This window comes from Neomonachus schauinslandi, chromosome 12 (genome assembly GCF_002201575.2).
Source record: "Neomonachus schauinslandi chromosome 12, ASM220157v2, whole genome shotgun sequence".
Taxonomy (NCBI): Eukaryota; Metazoa; Chordata; class Mammalia; order Carnivora; family Phocidae; genus Neomonachus; species Neomonachus schauinslandi.
This window is the reverse complement of record NC_058414.1, coordinates 103,438,840-103,445,476: the sequence shown is the minus strand read 5'-3', so window position 1 is coordinate 103,445,476 and position 6,637 is coordinate 103,438,840.

Here is a 6,637-nt window from a genome sequence, read left to right as displayed (position 1 = left end):
AAGTAGCCATGGGTCACCTGCCTCATCACCCACGTGGCTTCTCCTCTTCTGCCGACCTGCTCCTCGCTGTCCTGACTGTGGCACCCATTCAGAGCACCAGTTCCTAGGTGAGATCATCTTGATCTAATATCAGTTATATTTTATGTATTTGGTTCTCTTACCCCTGAATCCATCATAAGCACTTGAAGCTATGAGCCTCAGTTAAAGAACCTCGTATGCTCTAAGGCTCTGAGCCCGTGCCCAGTTTGTTGTAAGGATTCCAGGCACATTGATGGGCTAGTTGAGTTACTGACTGATCCAGATACATGATTACACACTGGAGACACCGAGATCTCACAGACTGGCTCTCAGAGGTCTTGGCCACTATTCTGTAAGTGCAGCCTCCTGATGGTGTCAAAGCTGTGGGCAATGAAGTCTCCCTTCCAGAACGAAGCTGGGACTGATGCCCAGAGCAGACAGCCGGGACAGGGGCTGGAGCCGTCTTCTGAGGAGACTGGTACCCAAGTGACAATGGTCCTGGTCTAGGACCTCAAGAAACGGCCATCCCCACCCAGGAGTCATCGGGAAGCCTGCAGGTGCTGGGGGTTGATGGTGTTTCACTGTTCATTTTGAATTCCCTCCCCTTTCCCCCTGAAACATGACTAAGAAAATCTATTCCGATGCTCGGAATCCTGGGAGATCACCTCCAGACCTTAAGTACCCCTTTCAGAGGCACGTGATTGAGTCGGCCACGTGGCAAGATGACAGCCAAACACAGCTGCCCAGAGAGCCTTCCCGACAAGGCCCCGTCGGGGGGCGTCCTCAGCCCCACCAGGAGGAATGCTGCTCAGCGCTCCCTCCCCGGAAGCCGCACCAGAGTCCGCCGCTTCGTCCACCCACTTGGGGCAACAGCCCGGTGGCACCTGCGGGGCCTGTCCTGAGCAGGATCTTCACGTACATCTACTCCTCCTGCCGTTTTGCTGGCTAGGACCTCCAGGATGACACTGGACTTTCCCCCAAGTCCTGTGACCGCCCCCCTCTCTTGTTCTGGGAGACAGCTCCTTCGGGAAGTCCTCCCCGTGTGACGTGAAGGAGTCTCCAATGCTCTTTCCCCCCCCCCCGGCCCCTGACCTCGGCCCCCTGTACCCCAGCCTGAGCCGGCATTCACCCCCTGTGAGGTCCCAGCTGGGAAACAGGCTGGCCGGAGCTTTCTCTGAGCTGTCCCATCCAGCTGCCGGGGCTTCTTCCCAGCCTTGCTTCCTCTCTGTGCAGGAAAGACCCTTCAGCCTGGCCGAGAACCTGCAGCCCTGGCGTCAGTGTGCTCTGCACGGCGAGGACATCCCTCCTTGGTGAGTCTGGATTTGTCTTTCTGTGATGGGTGGGAGAATGGGGACGAGGTGGGATCACAGTCCTATTTTGTTCCCTGGGGATCTGCAGGATGTGCAGAGAACAGGTTGCATGTGGGCAGGAGGAGAAGCACCTTTGAGCATAAGGCATGCTCCTCCCCACTTCGCAAGCCTAGAAACTCCACCCGACCCCTTCCTCTGGAGGTGAGCACCCTGCAGAAACTGCTGAGCCAAGAGTCAGCTTGCACATCAGTGATGCAGGGGAGGGGGAAGCGCGGCCCTCGCAGTCCCCAGGGCACCTCTCCAGAGAGGCAGTGGGGGAGCGGGGGTCAGGTGCCGCCTGGCAGGCCTGCAGGCAGGGAGGTTAGGCTGACTGAAGGTGATTGGGAAGATGCGGGATGACCCCACTCTGGAGTCCCCTCTCTGGGGTGGGCACGGGGGCCTCTCTCCTGCAGGCGACCCCGATCGCCTTCCTCGGAACCCCTCGGCTCACAGAGTCCCGTCTGTCTTCACCCCCATGCCTGACGGGGAGCTGCTCCCGGTGGTATGTTGAGGCAGGCCGGTGTCTCACCTTCTAAGGCCAAAGCAGAGGCGGAGCGCTCTATTTATAATTTGGGGGATTTTTGAAATCATAACTCTTTCATTATAAAATGCCTGGAGCCTTCAGACGCAGCAATCAAACACAGTAATATCCGGTGTCGTTTAAGAGGGACCTGTGTATTTTTAAAAACATTATCAAAGAGATTAAGTCTAAATGATGTTCACTGAAGGGGTGTGTTGACAATATTCATGACTAAGAGGTGCAAATTTACTTATCAATAGGAAAGCACCAAAGCGGCTCATAGCCCTGGATTACTGAATGTTTCCAATATCAGAGTCTCCCTTGATGTGATACTATTTTTTTGACACGAGTTTATAGATGTGTTTTAATGCCTCTGGTATAACCAACAATTTACAAATCAACCAGACATCTACTCTATGGGGCAATTCAGGAGTTTTGCCTTTGAAATCCCCTTGGGAGACTTGAAAATCCAGTTTGTTGTGTCTTTCTTTAAGACTTACAATAAACGTTCATGGAGCTGAAACAGGCAGAGGTAAACTTGCAGCTTCTTCTGCAAGAGGAGTTTCGACGTTCAGCCCTACTTTGCCCCTCACCTATGCAAAAATATTCCGAAATTTGAAGCAAAATGGTTGCAATCTTTGCGCCTCAGGGCCGGCAGGTACCGCGCTGAAGCTAGCGTGTTGGCTCTGTTGGCTCCCGTGGGTCCCCGGGGAGGAGGGGTCACCCCGCGTGGCCTGGGGGTGGGGGGGCCCCCCACAGGTGTGTTAGCACCTGCACCTCTCAGCTCACGTGTGTGGTGCAGGATCAGTCTGGTATGTCGGAGGCTCCGGCAGCTCTTGCAGTAACGTGGGGACAGGCCGGCGATGCAGGAAGCGCTCCAAGGTGCTTGGGGCCCAGACGCAGGACTCTCCAAAGGTAAACACAAGGACTTGATGCACACTCGATTTTTAATAGCATCCCTGAAGACCAGTGCCAGAAAGCGTAATATGAGAAGTGGTACGAACGCAGCACAAATTGCCATGGGTCATGAAAATGTACAGCAAGCTACTTAATGAGTAATCCATCACATCTAAAAAAAAATGCTGCCAGGTCCTCTTACGTGGGATCATCCCCTGGGAGTCCATTTTGATCTTCCCCAAGCTGGAGCTGTGCTGTCCACCGAGGCCCACACCAGCCTCACGAGGCCGTTGGGTGCCCAGGACATGGCCGGTCCAGACTGAGATGTGGCAGGCTGGGCGTGGAAGACTTAGTAAGAGAAAAAGAATGTCAACTGTACCCTTGAGAATCTTTTAGGTTCATTGGATGTTGAAATGCAGTATTTTGGCTTGTTAGGTTAAAAATACATGGTATCAGAGTGAATCGCACCTGTTTCTTCTTCCTTTTAGAAAGAGTGGCTTGTATTTGTCTCCCCTCTTTCGTTTCCACTGGACAACGCTGATGTGAACAGATACCCACAGAAGGCATCTGTCAGGGGTCACACCAGGACTGGAGATGAGAGGGGTTCTAGGATGCCACAGAAGAGGGGAAGAGTGGGGGCCACGTAGGCAGAGGCAACTTCCCAGGAAAGGCATTTCTTTCCACCTGTAAGAGTGATGATGATTTCAGAAGAATGGCCTGGAGGTGGGTAGGTTTCCAAGACAGGGATTTGCACAAGAGTGCCGATCCCAGCAGAGGATGATGCAGACGTGCTCACCATAACCAAGCACCCCTCCTGGTGGTTGGGGTCTCCCTGGGCACCTGCTGGGCACTGTGCTCATTAGTCTTCACCCTTTTACAGGTAAGGAAACCGAGGCTCACCAGGTGAGGTGCCCATCTGAGTCCGGAACTGAGGCACTTAGCCGCTAAGCTCTAGAGGACTCGTCACTGATGATTCCAGACTCGCTCACGTCACAGCGGGACGTGTGTAACTCCGAACCGCGCAAGGACCACATTGTGCAGGTTTCTGTGTTACGGCAGCAGGCGTGGCCACGAGGGCAAGGGTGGGCTGGAATGCCTGCCCAGCAGAGGCGCCAGCAGGACCGCCAGAGGGACCGGCCACACTGGGTTCTGGTCCTCAGGATGTCCAGGAGCCATTCCTGCCCATTGTCGGTCCTCCTCCTGGCTGGGTCGGGGACAGATGGCAGTGTCTCGGTATATATACCCGCAGGGTCCGAGCGTTCACGCCCAGCATGGAAGACATCGGGGCCTCGGGCAGGTGGTGGGGCCCGATGACGAAGCAGGAGGGGCTGGCTGGCTGTGACGTGCTCTGCAGCAGGCAGGCATGGGTCCTCTCCGATGGCATCCACCCGGGGCGGGGCTCTCACGCTGTGGGTTCCCACAAGGCAGCGTCTTTGCGGACCTGCCTCTCCTTGGCAGCGGACCACAACCTAAGGTTTTGGCAGGATCAGCCGCGTGAGGGACGGAGTGGAGGGGATGTCACAGGGACCCCGAGACCTCACTCTTCCCCCCGAACACCTGTACCCCTGGCTGTTGCTGAAGGACACACCTGCCATCTACTCTCGGAAAGGGGTGTCCTAGAACACAACAGCCGAGCCGTGTTTCCCCACCTGGCAGAAAGGCGTCTGAGAGTGGAGACCAGAATCAGCACTTCGCACCCAACAGGGATCTCTGTGGCCGTGTGGCATTTCCCGTGCCAGACTGCCCTGCAGACAGCCTCCGATCTGGATCCCTTATCATCAACCACAGGAATTTAACGAGGGCGGGAGGGAGGCAGAGGAGCCGGGCCCATTCCCAGACAAGGGCACTGGCTCGGACGAGGGAGCCAGGCCTTGAACGCCGGTCAGTCCAGTCTCTTGTCTGAAATCGAGGATGCTGTCCATGAAGGTGTCAGTGACCTGCCGAAGGAAACGCATTCATGGTAGGGAGGGAGAAAACAGAATTCAAGTCTCTAGCTTCCAGCCAACCTTTCCTCTCTCCAGCATCAATCGTGTGCGCCCATAAGTCCCCACCAGCCACCAGGCCTGTGCACATGAAGCCTGGCCCTGCAGGGACTCTAACGAGGTCAGAGTCACTCAGCTCTTCTCAGTCTCCCCCGCCGCCCAGCGCACCGCCTGTGTGGCCACTGAGCCTCAGAGTCCCGGACAAGCCTGCTGTGAGTGTTCTTGCCCCAGTCTGCCCTCTGGGGCACCCCCGACTCTACCGTTCTCCACCTCCTTGTCATCACAAGGCCTCTATCCGGATTGCAAAGGCACACCTAGCTTTGGGGACACACAGTGCTGGCGCTATCCATTAGCGCCTTGTCTTTGACGAATTAATCTAGCGAGTCAGCGCTTCACCGGGTGCAACCCACAGGGGCGCAGACGGGACCGTTGCTAGCGGAAGACCCCTTTAGGAAAGCTCAGTGAAGTCCACAGGGTCCTGGGGGAAGGGGGGAGGCCGGGGCTCCTGCGGGTAAAGGGGAACGGCTTGCAGTGGTGTGGATTCTTGCGATGCGCAGGCTCTGGCCAGGCGCGTTGCTCACGTGAGCCCACAGCAGTCACAGGACGCAGTTATCATCCCTCCAGTTTGCAAAAGGGGGAACTAAGCGTTACTGAAAGTAGGCAACGCGGCGAAGGCCCCAGCTGGGAAGAGGCAGAAGTGGACTGAGCCTTCCCCGCATCACTCCACAGCCCTTCTCTGAGGACAGGCCCCCTCCCTCCCCACTGGCGTCCAGGGGCTCTGGGGAAAGGCAGGCTGCGGCCGCCTTGAAGACCATTCCGTCCAGAGCAAGCACCCAGCAGAGCTGCCGCGATCCCGGGCTGTGCTCGTGGGCTCCCAACTCCCTCGCCACCGCGGCATCTGCCAAATCGCTTCCTCTTGATGGGCTCCCTTCACCCAGCTGTGGAAGGATGGTGATAATATCTACCCAGAGGACATGCAGCTTACTGTATTATTGCACATAACTGATGAAAGACCCCGCACAAGTTCAAAGGCTCCAGAACAGTATAATTACTCTTTTAAGCAAAACACTTTTTAGAAGCCCTGAATTAGCTTTCTCTCTGAAATGCATATTTCTTCTCAGATGTGTGCTTTCTGTATAATAGGGAATTGGAAGTTGGCATTCGCTCTAGTAGCAAATGCAAGATCCTCAAGGGATTCTGTAAGTTGGCTCAAATCTTGTGGAAAATTGACAACAAAGCCACAGCCTATGTCTAGGGCACTTTCTGGCTCTGGGAGACCCAGAGTTTGCACATGAAGTATAATCCAAATTCACGGTGGACTCGGAACGAATCATGTCTTGCTTTTGGCCCTACCCTCGTCAGCTGAGAAGTGAGGGCTGCGGCCTGGGCGCCACCTTCCCAAGGCCTCTGCAGCCTCGGCCTGGGCTCCGGGCTCCGCGGCGGCCTGCCTCGGGTCTTCCGCGTGCCTGGTCTGGGTCCATGAACGAGCAACAGTCAGGCAACGAAATGCAAACGGACACATCTTTCCTCCAGAATAAAAACACCCATTTAGGATCACTTCACTCAGCCCCTCCCTTTTCCCCGTGGAGGCAGAGCTGCGGAGAGCGCGGGGGCAAGTGCGTCCCCGGCCTGCGTGCTCAGCCAGGCCAGCACCAGCCTTCCCCTCTGCGCCGGGTGACATGACCTGCCCGGTAGGACAGAGTTCTCCACGGCAGAGAAAGCCGACAGGCTTCCCTAACCTGCAACAGTTGGCCCCGACACACTTCCTTAATGGTTTAGCTCCCGGTGTTTAGGAGTAAACTCTACTCCTCTCTTCCTCTGCCTCTCTGGGGGGGTGGAGAGCCGGGGATGGGGGATGAGACTGGTTCCTG